Genomic DNA, 15,166 nt, shown 5'->3' with positions numbered 1-15,166 from the left:
ACATCTAATATGTAAGCTTGTTAGGAGAAATAGTGATAAGATAATAAATAAGTGCATAGTAATGATATTCAGTTATATCGTGGATTACCAGCTGGCTTCACAACCACTCAAAGGGTGACATCAGGCATTCAGAAGGTTTTGTAAATATGCATGTACAGTCAGGAAACTCCATGTTCGAGAAAGGAATAATTCTCATTCAATGACAAGAACCTGCTCCTGAGGAAAGAGCAACCTCTTTTTAAGCCTTTCTGGGATTTATCTGGAGGTAGAATCTGACTGGGTTACCAATAATCAGCAAGAGACTTCAAAACTCACCGATAGGTCCTTTTTCATTCCATAAGTTGATCATTGTGTTTTCTTATGTTTGTGTGACGTGTCTCCCTCTAGCCTCGTTATAACATCAATACATTACCATTTGAAGTAAAAAAGAAGAGGAAAAACTCACCTAGAATCTCTAAGGATCTTCATTTTGTTGGTGAGATTTTATTTGTTTGTTTTGGGTCTTCTGTGTGTTTGTGTCTCTTTTGCCTTTATTCTCCCAAGCTGACAATCATAGACTGGAAATAAAATGGGTACATATTAAGTTCCTTTTGCTTTAAGACCTAGATCTAGGCCATGTAGAAGGGATCTCTATCAGAATTAATAAACACTCATAAAATGTCATGCTTATAGAGGAGAAAAGTGGCAAGAGTATATTACAAGGGCTCACTAGAGACTGCACACCAACCCACTGCACCAATAATTAATTCTCCACTTGTCAAAATACTTCATATCTCAGTTTAAAAGCCACTATTTTTAGAAAGATCTCTGCCCTCCTCTCATAACATATGGCTCCTCTCTCTGTGTGCAACACAATACAATGTTCTCCTGCTTTACTGTTACGCCTTGTTGCAGAGTTTGCGACTGACATCCTTCTGCCTATACTTTTGGAGTCCCACCCATCCCACTCCAATTTCCAAGGGTTTAGCACAGAAAGCTTTATTAAGTCTTATGTAAGGTAAGTCTACAAGTCTATATGTTAAAGGTGGCAATGGAGTCAATAGTCACCTGTTGTGTGCCAGGAGCATGATTTCCACTCAATAATTCTCCAAGGAATATCTCCTGAGCACTCACTCAGCACCTGGTCCTGTGAAGAGCTAGAGACAAACAAGGACACTCTCTGCACTCGAGGAACATGAGCTGAGATGGAGAAGGAAGAGATATAAAGACATTATAAAACATGCATTTAAGTGTACAAGTGTACACAGGAGAGGCACATACCCTGGACTGAGGGAGCTATTAGGGAAAACTTTGTTTTGGCTTTGGTTTCCTTACCTGTAAAATGATGAAGAATCCAGGTGACACAATGGTTAAGCACCCAGTGGCCAACTGAAAGGCTGGCAGTTTGAATTCACCAGTATACCTCTACAGGGAAAAGGCCTGGCAATCTGCTCCCATAAAGATTGCAGTTTAGGAAACCCTATGGTTCTGCTCTGTCATGGAGAGTTGCTATGATTCAGAATCAACAGCACACAACAACAAGGCCTTATTAAAAATGGGACCTAATTTTGGCCTCTACATAAAGAAGGCCATAGTGAATAAAGCGGCCTAGGGCAAGATGTCAGGAGGCATCCACAACTCTGCTCAGCAGTTCATTGCCAGAAGGAAAAATGGGGCAAGTTGTTAACACTTTTGATGATTTTTCAAGAAGAAGCACAGATTCACTGGTCAGGGTGATTTGGTGAATCTTACATATGTGGACTAGATATGGCTCATAGCTTGATAGTCAGCATCATCTGAATTATTAGGCATGATTAGGTCACTCATTGACCCTTAGGATGAGCTAATATTTAATGTACTTCCCAGTTTGCATAATCAGAGCTTCTTCTTAATAATCCTATGAATAAGGCAGTATGCCAATCTTAATGAGAGGAACTGGGAATATGGAGATAAATAAGAAAGAGCTCTTGCCTTCATGGGAGGAACTAAGGAGAAACCAGTTACAGCAAATCATTGAAATAGAATATGGCAAGTGCTAATGAAGAGTGAGACATGCAATAAAGGAGAAAGCACAGTCTTCCAAGAAGCATGATAAGTTTCACAATGGAAACCTACCATGTCAACAAAGAGGGGAGGTGGTCTGACAGCATATTACACACATCCAGGTATAGACTCACAGTAGATGGCTGCTGACTGGAATGAACCTAAATTGAATCCAAAGAAGATGAAGTTATATTGCAAAGACATAGACTTGTGTGATAAAGATTTTCTATTGTAGGAACCAAAATATTTAAACTGGACCGTAGCACAGAATTCACTTTAAGAAACGAAATATGAAGCTGTAGAGTAGGGGAAAAAGTAAAATATTATGCCATCTTGTGTGTCATGCTGATGAGGTTTACGTTTTCTGAAGATAACAATTTACCATGAAAGGAGATCAAGCAGGGAGCACATGAATAGATCTGTGGCTTTTTGTTGTTTCAAAAGACCACTCTGGCCAGAGTGGGTGGTCACCTACAAGTGATAAACCATAGAAATTTAGATAGAGACCAGCTGTGAGACCACTGAAAAAATCCTACCAAGAGAAGATGTATCAGTTAGCATCATATTGCTATGCTGTATCTCAATTCCAAGTCAAATTGAGTTAATCAATAAGAAGCTTATTGGTTCATTAATGGAAGTAACTAAGTGGGATAGGCTCCAGGGATGGCTTTATGTATTGACCATATGTCCATTTCTCTTCTTGTCCCTTGACTCTGCTTCATCCTCTGGCTGGCTTCCTTCATGGTGGTTAATAGTTACAGGTTTTATGTCATACATGATAGTATCCCAATGGAGAAAAACTCCCAGGAAATAAACTTACATCTCATTGACAAAATGCATCACGTGATCCTAAACCAATTGTTCATTCACAGAAATGTGCAAACTTTGGCTCCTGAAACAACCACTGGGCTAAGGAGTACATAATTGCCACTAGATCAGTCAGACCTACCCTTGAAGCTCAAGATTTGATCTTTTTTCTCCCAATCATCTAGGCCATTTGGAGCTGGAGTGTGCATATGAATAATATTTAGATTACCGTTAAGAAGATGGAAGCAAGGCTTAGAAACAGTCATCAAGATGCACCTTGGATAGTGATGGCCCGAATAAAAGAAGGGTCAAGAATTACTGGTAGGAGAGAAGAGGGAAATGTTAAATAGGTGGAAGAATTGAAACTTGTTCACTGATTGAGTGTGGGAAGTGAAAGGAATTGTGAAAGGGTTACTGAAATTCTGGCATACATAACTGAGATCCCTGGAGAAGAAGCACATTTTGAATAAATACAAGCATTTTGAATACACTAAGTTAGCCTTGACTCTTATTCAATTGCTATATAGAAATTAGTGAGATGGTTGATGTGTTAGATTGGGTTCTAAGCGTATAGAAGCCGACAAGTCCAAGCTGAAAAGTCCGTCTCTGGAGGAGGTGGAGCTTGCAGCTGCCTTGGTTCCCGCAAGCACAGTGGAAGAGTCCAAGCCGCAAAGTCCGTCTCTGGAGGAGATGGGGCTTGCAGCCACCTTGGTTCCCGCAAGCACAGCAGAGCTGGGAGATTCAAGCTGGCATGCAGTATATTGGTTGTTGTTTCCAATAAAAGATGAATCAGAGACCTCCAGGGCGAGCGGTGAGCCGCTCACTCAAGGAAGTCTGTAGTTCGGAATGCCGTTCTTCCAGATTGTCCTTGGAATATCATTGCAAGCAGGCCACACCCCTAGGGAAACTCCCCTTGGGCAGACCGGCCACTCAGAACTCAGTCATCTGATCCCATCATGGGAACAACCACCCATAACTGGGGTCCAGCCAAGTTGACGTACAGCTCCAACTATCACAGTTGAGTCTGGAGCAAAAGAGAGCACTGGACTGGAGATAAAGATGAGGAGAGTGACAAGATCATGTATGACATTACCCAGGGAATAGGGTTACATGAGAAAAGTAACTTCTAAATATTTTATGATAAAATTTCTCTTTAAAGATTCCATCCCTGTGAGGAGGCAACTGTCACCTCAGGAATATGAGACACTTTTAAACTCTGAAAGTAGCCCTTTATCCTCTCCACCCTGGAAACCAAGGAGTTCCAGCCGAGTGACTGGGAAAGTTGATGAGCAGCTTTGTCACCTTCTCTTAGTGCTCCTTCAAGTGAGCTAAAATGCATTATAGCTGCCACTGGTGTCTGCCCTCTGGGAATGTGCAATGCTAGACAAGCATTAAGTCTATTTTGGACATGAACTGTGTCTGAAATAAATGCCCCTCATCATGCATGGGAAGCAATGGATTCCCTGTGTCCAGGTATATCTCAGGGCTGATTGAAACTTGACTCAAGCTTGAAAATATGTGGCTTGTCTTGTCAGGATATTAAATATTACAGAGGTAGCTCATCACTATAGATTAATGAAGTCACCAGAATCATTTAGAAAGCAATTGAGTGCCTAATTTTAATTAGATGTTTGATTGCTACTATTGCAATGAAACAAGAGAAACTCACATTCCTCACACCCTGAATGCTTTTCTCATCGGAACAACAATTATGGTGTCAATCTCTAGTTAATTAGTGGGTCTTTTCTAAGATCAAAGATTAGATCATTTCCAAAGAATAGACTACTTTATGCAGAAGATACAGAGTAGCATGACAACAATCAGGATAATTTCTGCAATCACAAGATGGGATAGGAAAGCATTATTTTCTGAATATAAGTTAATATGATAAAATAGAAATAGGCGATATTAGTTCTCCTCCTAGGAAATAAGATAAGATTTTCCCAGAAATAAGATATAAGTATATTGCTGACAGGTTGGGATGTTTTTGTCCAATTGGTAAGGAGACAAATGAGTGTTTCTAAAAAGAAAGAATATAGACAACTTTAATATATCTACTATAAAGATATTAGGGACACTAGCATAGGGCATAAATACACTATCAAACATAACTAAAACTGCACGAACACCAGAAGGAAAAATAGATAACTGGGACTTCCTAAAAATTAGATACTTATGTCATCAAAAGATTTCACCAGAAGAGTAAAAAGAGAACATGCAGACTGGGGGGAAAATGGCAAGGATACATGGGACAAAGGGCTAATCTCTAAAATTTATAGAAAAGTTCAACACCTCAACAACAAAAAGACAACACAATTAAAAAATGGGCAGACGATATGAACAGATACCTTGCAAAAGTGTCTTATTCAGACAGACAACAAACACATGAATATATGTTCATGATCTTTAGCCATCAGAGAGATGCAAATCAAAACAATGAGATATAATATCATCTCAACATTAATGGCAAAGTTCAAAAAAATTTAAAAAAAAATGCTGGTGAAGGTATTGAAGCACTGGAATGCTCATATACTGCTTGTGGGATTTTAAAATAGTACAACCACTGTGGAATCAGTATGGCACCTCCAGAAGAAGCTAGAATTACAAGTGATGCAGCAATCTTACTACCAAGTATATGTCTTAGAGACATAAAAGCCATGACGACTTCTGTGAAGCATTTCATAACATGGATGAACCTGGAGGACATTATAGGAGCTCCGGTAGCATAGTGCCTAAGGCACTTGACTGCTAACCAGAAGGCTGGCTGTTCAAACCCACCAGCCACTCCTCGGAAGGAAGGTTGGGCAATCTACTTCTGTAGTGATACTGCCTTGGAAACCCAAGGAGGGGTCACTATGAATCAGGTCTGACTATATGGCACATAACAACAACAACAACAACAGAAGACATTATGCTGAGTGAAATTACTTAATTACAAAAGGACAAATACTGTATGAGACCACTATTGTAAAATGTCAAGAAATGGGTTTCAAATAAAAAGTACAGTAATCTGTAATACATTTAAGAAGTCCTCAGGTATTGCAAATGGTTAATACACTAAACTGCTAAACAAAAAGTTGAAGGTTTGAGTCCACACAGAGATACTTTGGAAGAAGGTCTTGATGATCAACTTTTGAGAAATCAGTCATTGAAAAACCCTATGGAACACAGTTCTACGCTGACACACATGTTGTCACCATGAGTCAGAAATGACTAGACAGCAAATTAGTTAACTGGTATTAAAGTAGAGAGATCATGGGCAGAATGTTCCTCAGATGATGTATAAAAGTAGCTTGACTGAACAGCACCAACTATGTCTATGAGACTTAGTGACTCTACTTGACAAATTCTAGGTCAACTTTGAAGCCACTGATGACTGTTTTCTCAATCATAGTCTCTTCTCTGGAGGGCTTATTTCTTCCTCAAATGTGAAATGGTCTTTCATTTCTTGGTGAATTTCTGGTATTCTCTGCGTTTCATTTCTTTCTCAGCAATGAATTTCTCAGATTTATTTCTTAAAATGTTGATCAGGACAAAATATAAAAATAAAGAAATAAAACTAACCTTTAGCTTAGAATCAATTTCAACTCATAGTGACCCTAATGGACAGAGTAGAACTGCTTCACAGAGTTTACAAGGCTGTAAATTTTTATAGAAGCAGATAGCCACATCTTTCTCCTACAGAGTGGCTGGTGGATTTGAACAGCTGACCATTCAGTTCTTAACCACTCTGCCATCAGGGCTTCTTATTGAGTACAAGACATTTTTTGTAAAGATGGTTTGTACTGTTTAAAATATATCATTTTGGGAACATGATGCAGCATTGAATTATCTTGTTTATTTCATTCATTCATGTCCCAAAGAATACAATTTTTGTACACATTTCATATTTATCATTTGAAATAAAAAAAAAACAATAACAACAAATACTTTATTCCAAGTTACTGATCAAGGTGGTCTTAAAAAACAACCTCAGATTTGAGACCATGATAGACTCAAAGACACACTAAGAATCACAGCATTTACTGAAATTGTGGTAAAGTTGTGTGTCAACTTGGCTGGGCCTGTTTGAGTGGCTTGGCAGATGGATGTAGTTATTTCCCATGGTAAGATTGTCAATTAACTCCATGGTATAATCTACTGGAGCAGCTGAGTGTCTCCTTTAGAAATGTGGTCTGCTTCCTTTACAGAAGAAGCAGCTTTGAGGAAGATCTCAAGCTTATGGTATGCTTGGACCCTGCATATAGCTGAGTCTTCAGCAGCCTGCCATGCTTTGCTGATCTCAGGAGTTTTTCTGGACTTGAATTAATGGACTGCTGTGTGGTTTGGTAATATCAGGACTGTGCCTTTTCACTTGTCGACCTTAGGTTTGTCAGGCTCAGCAGTTAGCAGCTACCTGAGTGAAGAGTTACCTCTAGCTTGAGTGGGCCAACAACAAGAGGCAGAGCTGAAGCCCAAGGTTGAAGGGCTTTCACCCAGCCCCTAGAGCCTGGCACTATGAACTTGGACATAAAGCCTCCAAACTGTAAGAAAATAAACACTTGTTTGTTAAAGCCATCCAATTTATGGTATATTTCTATCACAGCAGCACTAGGTAACCAAAACAGAAATGTGCTAGAGTTCCCTTTTCACCAAAGAAGCTCTTCATTAAAATCATCATTTGTACAGGTTCACTATTCACTCTCTCCACAACTCTTGTAAATAGAGTTAGAATGGTCATGTTAGAGACACTGCACTAGACAACTTCCAGGGCATGGTGATTGATATAAGTGGTGTATTCTGAAATATTATAGCCAAATTCTCCACAACCAAACTACTGTCTTATATGCATAAATGTCTTCATAACTTCATCATTCTTTTGAAGAAGTACACGACCTTGAGGAAATTCTGTTGAATTTACCTAGTAGCAGCTTTTCCATTATTCTGGTGTTGAGGGACTGAGACCTAAGTCCCTAACTTCAGGTGGTTTGGCAACTTCTCCAAATTGAGGCAGGCTTTGTCCTTTACAAATAGCATGAAGAATAGATTAATTGAAAACTATGTTGGAGAAAATATTTAAAGAAAAGGTAAATCTGATGTTGTTACAATTATTCAAGGCCATGGATACTCATGGATGTATAACCAGCCTGACATTAATATACATTCTCTCTCCTGCAGTATTTCTCATCATAGTTGATGGCACCACCATGGTTAGGAATTACTATAGTAAAGGAACACTTTTAAAATCAATCCCCATCCCCAAACACCAAAGCCAAAGATGAGGAAATTGAAGACTTTTACCAACTTCTGCAGTCTGAAATTGACCAAACATGCAATAAAGATGTGTTAATTACCACTGGTGAATGGAATGCAAAACTTGGATACAAAGAAGATTCAGCAGTAGTTGGAAAATAACTCTGGAGATCAAGTGATAGAATTTTGCAAGATCAACAACTTATTCATTGCAAATACCTTTTTTCAACAACATAAATGATGACTATACACATGGGCTTCACCAGATGGAGTACACAAGAATCAGATGAACTACATCTGTGGAAAGAAGTGATGGAGAAGCTCAATATCTTCAGCCAAATAAGGCCAGTAGCTGATTGTGGAACAGATCACCAGATGCTCATATGCAAATTCAAGTTCAAGCTGAAGATAATTAAAACAAACCCACGAGAGCCAAAATATGACCTTGATTATATCCGTTCCATATTTAGAGACCATCTAAAGAATAGATTTGAAACATTGAATACCAGTGACTGAAAACCAGAGAAATTATGGGATGACATCAAGAACATCATTCATGAAAGAAAGCAAAAGGTCATTAAAAAGACAGGAAAGGAAGAAAAGACCAAAATGGATGTCAGAAGAGACTCTGAAACTTGCTCTTGAATGGAGAGTAGCTAAAGCAAATGGAAGAAATGACAAAATAAAAGAGCTAAACAGAAGATTTCAAAGAGTAGCTCAAGAAGACAAATTCACTTATTATAATGAAATATGCCAAGACCTGGAGTTAGAAAGACAAAAAAGAAGAACACTCTTGGCATTGCTAGAACTGAAGAAAAAATTCAAGCCTCGAGCTGCAATATTGAAAGATTCTATAGTGCCTAAGGCATTTGACTGCTAACCAGAAGGCTAGTGGTTCAAACCTACCAGCCACTCCTCAGAAGGAAGATGGGAAAGTCTACTTCTGTAGTGACACTGCTTCAGAAACCCAAGGAGGGGTCATTATGAGTCAAAATCGACTCAACAGCAGTGAGTTTTTTGAGATATGGGCAATATATTGAATGGTGCAGGACACATCAAAAGAAGATGGAAGGAATACACTGAGTCACTGTACCAAAAAGAACTGGTTAATGTTCATCCATTTCAATATGTTGCATATGATCAAGAACCAATGGTATTGAAGAAAGAAGTCGAAGCTACACTGAAGGGATTGGCAAAGAACAAGTCTCCAGGAATGGGTGGATTATCCACTGAAATATTTCAACAAATGGATGCCACACTGAAGGGACTTATTTGTCTAGCCAAGAAATTTGGAAGACAGCTACCTGGCCAACTGACAGGAAGATATTGATATTTGTACCCATTCCAAAGAAGGGTGATCCCACAGAATGTGAAAATTATCAAACAATGTAATTGATACCACACACAAGTAAAATCTTACTGAAGATAGTTCAAAAACAGTTGCAGCACTATATTGACAGAGAACTTCCAGAAATTCAATCTGGATTCAGAAGGAGGTTTGGAGAGAGGGATATCATAGCTGATGTCAGATGGATCTTGGCTGAAAACAAAGAATATCAGAAAGATGTTTCGTTGTGTTTTATTGACTATGCAAAAGCATTCAATTGTGTAGTTTATAAAAAATTTTGGATAACATTGAGAAGAACGGGAATTCCAGAACACTTAATTGTGCTCATGAAGAACATGTACATGGACCAGAAAGCTGTCATTCAAACAGAACAAGTGGATACTGAATGGTTTAAAATCAGAAAGGAAATGCATCAGGGTTGTATCCTTTCACCATACTTATTCAATCTCTATGCTGAGCAAATAATCCAAGAAGCTGGATGATATGAAGAAGAATACAGCATCAGGATTGGGGGAAGACTCATTAACAACCTGTGATATGAAGACAGCACAACTTTGTTTGCTGAAAGTGAGGATGACTTGAAGCACTTGCTGATGAAGATTAATCACTATCATCTGCAGTATGGATTACATCTCAACATAAAGAAAACAAAAATTCTCACAACTGGACCAATAAGCAGCATCATGATAAATGGAGAAAAGATTGAACTTGTAAAAGATTTTATTTTACTTAGTTCTACAACCAACACCAACAGAAACAGCAGTCAAGATATCAGATAACATAGTGCACTGGGAAAATCTGCTTCAAAAGATTTCTTTAAAGTGCTAAAGAGCAAAGATGTCTCTTTGAACACTAAAGTGTGTCTAACCCAAGCCATGATATTTTCAATTACCTCTTATGCATGTGAGAGTTGGACAATGAATAAGGAAGACGGAAGAAGAGATGATGCTTTTGAGTTGTTGTGTTGGCAAAGAATACTGAAAGTACCATGGACTTCCGGAAGAACTAACAAATCTGTCCTGGAGGAAGTGCAGCCAGAATGCTCCTTTGAAGCAAGAATGGCCAGACTTTGCCTCACCTACTTTGATCATGTTGTGAGAAGGGATCATTCCCTGGAAAAAGATATAATGCTTGGTAAAGTGTAGGGTCACTGAAGAAGGGTCAAAAGATGTAATGACAGAACTGCTGCAAGGATGGGCTCAGGTACAGCAAGCATCATGAGGCTGGCACAGGCCCAGACAGTTGTCCGTTCTGTTATAAATAGGGTCACTGTGAGTCAGAGCTGACTCGACAGCACCTAATGACAAAACAACAAAAGGACTATAATCAGCCACCAGTAGTACTAACTAGGGATCACATCACTGATAACATCAGTACTCACTGGTTAGGGGACAAGACAAATAAACACTGGCCTCAGCTTCCAATTCACTACCTGCCTGGCTAAAAAAAAAATTGTAAAAAGAATTGAGATTCCTTATGGTAGTGCAATGGTTAAGGGGTCAGAATGTTGGTGGTATGAACCTACTCAGCAGAAATTGAAGGGAAAGACCTGATGATCTCAAGTCAAAATCACCTAACAGCAATGTAAGTCTTAAAACCTACTGCCATTGATGCACAATGATCTACAGGTGGATGGATGGGAGGACAGGGTGAACTATTAGGTATGTCTATGCAGGGGGGAGTGTGCCCATGACCATGTATAGGATTGGTTTCTACAAGTGTATTTGTATGTTCTGTAAGAATTTCTAGGTATATAGTAGAGCTGACAAGGGACAAGGTTGTAGTCACTTCTTAGCCACAGCCAGCTACCAAGAGGGAGCAAATAGTTGGACCTGTAGTCTTGGGACCATTAGTCCCAGGGGACATCAATCTCAATTGGCATAACATACTATACAAAATATTGTTCCACATCCTACTTTGGTGAGTAGCGACTGGGATCTTAAAAGCTCGCAAGCAGCTATCTAAATGTCACAATGGGTTGCTCCTCATCCAGAGCAAAGAAGAATGAAGAAAAACAAAGATGTATGAAACAATTAGTCCAAGGGACTGATATATTATGTGATCCTCAGCCAATGTAACTATGAAACCAGAAGAACTAAAAGGTGCCTGGCTGCCAATGTTAATCACTTGGAGGGTGATCTATGTAGGAGATCCTAAATAGAGTGGAAGAAAATGTCAAACAAAACTCAAAATAAAAAAATAAAATAAAATAAAATATGGGGGGGACCAGTTTTGCTGGTTTGATAAAGCCTGGTGAAACCTCTGAGACTATGGCCCCTAGCTGCTCTTAGGTCTAGAATTGAACCACTACTGTGGCTTCCAGCCAAAAAAAAAAAAAAAAAAAAAAAACCAGGCATATGAGCTGACTATTTACATTAGGTAGATGCACCCCTTGGAAAGATCAACGATGGGAGAATAGAAGGGCTGTGTATGCACAGGGAAACAGCTCATGGGGCAGGAGTGCATGGGAAAGAAGGACATCGGGAAGAAGTGGAAGGAGAGGCTGTTACATTATGGGAGATTGCAGTCAACGTCATGAGACAAAGTGTATGTGAATTGCTGTAGGTAAGATGAATTTGCTTTGTAAACTCTCACCCAAATCACAATAAAATTTAAAAAAAAAAAAAAAAAAAAAACACTGCCATTGAATCGATTCTAATTCATAGCAACCCCATAGGACAGAGTAAAACTGCCTCATAGGTTTCCAGACCTGTAAATCTTCACAGAAGCAGACTGCTTCATCTTTTTCCCATGGAGTAATGAGGGGTTTTAACTTCTGAACTTATGGTTAGCAGCCAAATGCTTTTCACCATTGTACTACCAGAGCTCCTTATATAAATCTTAGGGTCACATAATTAAGACCAGTAAAAATGAAATGAAATTTAGATAGCATCTGACCCAAGCAAAAAGAGATTAATATCTATTTTCATTTATATATACATCTAAAGAGACTATCATATAAATGAAATGGACAACTACTTTGATTAATGGCCTTCAAAAAAATAGTGTAATTTAACATTATGTTTTCCATATTATGGAGTTTTTATATCATGTTTTTTAAAATAATTAAACACTTTGTACACTTCCCTTAAAATATCTGGTTTTAAACTATCATGTTATTGTTGTTGTTAGGTACTATAGAGTCAGTTCTGACTTATACTAACCCTATATACAACAGAATGAAATGCTGCCCTGTCCTGTGACATCCTCACTTCGTTGCCATGCTTGAATCCATCATCAAATCCACTGTGCCAGCCTATCTCATTGAGGGTCTTCACCTTTTTCATCGACCCTCTCTGCTTTACAGAACATAATATCCTCTTCCAGGAAATGGTCCTTTGTTACAACATAAGCAAAGCACATGAGAAGTCTGGCTATTCTTGCTTCTAAAGAGTATTCTAGATGCACTACTTCCAAGACAGATTTGTTTGTTGTTCTGACAGTACATGGTATATTTAATATTCTTGGCCAACATCACACTTCCAATGCATCATTTTTTTTTTTTTTTCTGGACTTCCTTATTCGTTTTGAAATTTTCACATGCATTTGAGGCTATTGAAAATATCATGGCCTGGGTCAGGAGCACATTGTCTTCAAATTTGTATCTTTGATCTTTAACACTATAAAGAGGTCTTTTGTAGCAGATTTGTTCAATGTGGTACGTCGTTTGATTTCTGCACTGCTGTTTCCATGGGCATTGATTGTGGATACAAGTAACATGTAATTTTGACAACTCCAATGGCTTCTCCATTTTTCATAATGTTGCTTATTGGTTCAGTTGTGAGGACTTCTTTTTTCTTTATGGCAAGTTATAATCCATACTGAAGACTGTAGTCTTTAATATTCATCAATAAGTGCTTCAGATCTTCTTCATTTTCAGCAAGTGTTCTGGTTACCTAGTGCTGCTCTGACAGGAATATACCACAAATGAGATGGCCTTAACAAACAGGAGTTTATTATTACAATTTGGAGGCTTTAAGTGCAAGTTCAAAGCACCAGGCTCTAGGGGCTTGGTAAAAGCCTCTCAACCTTGGGGTCCAGCTCTGCCTCCTGCTCCAGGTCCACTGGAGCTAGAGGTGTTTCTTCACTCAGACAGCTGATAACTGCTGAGGCTGACAAACCCCAAGGTTGACAAGTAAAAAGGCACAGTCCCGATGTTACCAACCACATGGCAGGCCATTAACTTAAGTCCATTGTAAGTCCCAAGGTCGGAAGACCACAGCAGGCTGCTGAGCAATGATGTGGCTACATGCAGTGTCCAAGCGTGCCAAAGGCTAGAGACCATTCCCAAGGCTTCTGCTTAAATATAGGAAGCAGACCACATTCCCTAAGGCAGCTGCTCAGATGCTCCCAGTAGATTCCACCATGGAGTTGATTATCAATCTCATCATGAAGACTACTACATCCAGCTGCTCAGCCACCCAACCAGGCACAGCCAAGTTGACACAAAAACATAACCACCACAGCAAGCAAGGATGTGTCATCTGCATATCACAGGTCATTAATGTGTCTTCCTCCAATCCTGATGCCATGTTCTTCTTCATATAGTCCAGCTTCTCAGATTATTTGTTCAGCATACAGATTAAGTATGTGGAAAGATATGACCCTGACACACACCTTTCTTGATTAAACCATACAGAATCCTTTTGTTCTGCTCAAATAACTGAGTTTTGGTCTATGTACAATTTCCTCATGAGCACAATTAAGTGTTCTGGAATTCCCATTCTTCTCAATGTTATCCATAGTTTGTCATGATCCACAATGTCAAATGTGTTTGAGTAGTCAATAAAACATATGTAAACCTCTTTCTGGTATTCTTGCTTCCAGCCAAGATCCATCTGACATCAGTAATGATATACCTTGTTCTATGTTCTCTTCTGGATCCAGTTTGAATTTCTCACAGTTCTCTTTCAATATATTGGTGCAACTATTTTTGAATTATCTTCAACAAAATTTACTTGCATGTGATATTAATGATATCATTCAATAATTCCCATATTCTGTTGTATCACCTTTCCTTGGAATGAGCACAAATATGTATATTTCCCAGTCAGTTGGCCAGGTAGCCTTTTTCCACATTTCTTGGCATAAATGGCTGAGTGCATCCAGCACTGCATCCGAATGCAGCACTGGATCACATACAGTAGTCATCTATTTTACAATAGTTATTGATCCAAAATAGTGTTAAACTAGTTAAATAGTCTGTTTCAATTATTTTTAGCATACACTTGTCTTTTAGAACATCACCTACAAATATATATGTGAATTTATTTGAGGGAAATGCATTAGAATGATCACCATTTACAAAATTACTTAAACTAGAAAGAGATGCAAGACATTATTGAGCCCAGCCTCCCTATCTGTAGTAAGTCAAAATATTAATAGCATCAGGTTAAAGAGCAAATAGCTGAAAACCATTGAGGTTGTACTTCTTTGACCATTGTTCTTAAGCCTTATATTAGCATCTAAGATCCTATCTTATACTTTTATATGAGGACATAAGAGAAAAACTTTCACTTTTATCTCAATATCAGAAAAAGTTATATATCTTCCAAGCAACTTTTATTTTTTGGAGACCAGTAATGCTATTTTACCTTGTTTTGTGTTTCAAACTTTTATAAGGAGTTCCAGCTCTAGCTTTTATTTATATACCCAAACATTTGTTGTTGTCGTTGTTGTTAAGTGCCGTCGAGTCGTTTCCGACTCATAGCGACCCCATGCACAGCAGAACGAAACACTGCCCGATCCCGCACCAGC

General features: G+C 38.6%; 1 non-coding gene across 1 annotated transcript; it reads left to right on the top strand.

Annotated features, from left to right (window-relative positions):
- The first annotated feature begins 321 nt into the window (after window positions 1-321).
- On the top strand, window positions 322-421 carry LOC122150722. Its single transcript, XR_006163814.1, has one exon. It is a non-coding gene; the product is annotated as a small nucleolar RNA U13 (small nucleolar RNA).
- The last annotated feature ends 14,745 nt before the right edge of the window (window positions 422-15,166 follow it).

The sequence above is a fragment of the Orycteropus afer genome, unplaced genomic scaffold (genome assembly GCF_000298275.1).
Source record: "Orycteropus afer afer isolate SDZICR_OR568_19922 unplaced genomic scaffold, OryAfe1.0 scaffold00213, whole genome shotgun sequence".
Taxonomy (NCBI): domain Eukaryota; kingdom Metazoa; phylum Chordata; class Mammalia; order Tubulidentata; family Orycteropodidae; genus Orycteropus; species Orycteropus afer.
The sequence above is the reverse complement of the archived record's forward strand: the minus strand, read 5'-3'. Positions and strand labels throughout refer to the sequence as shown.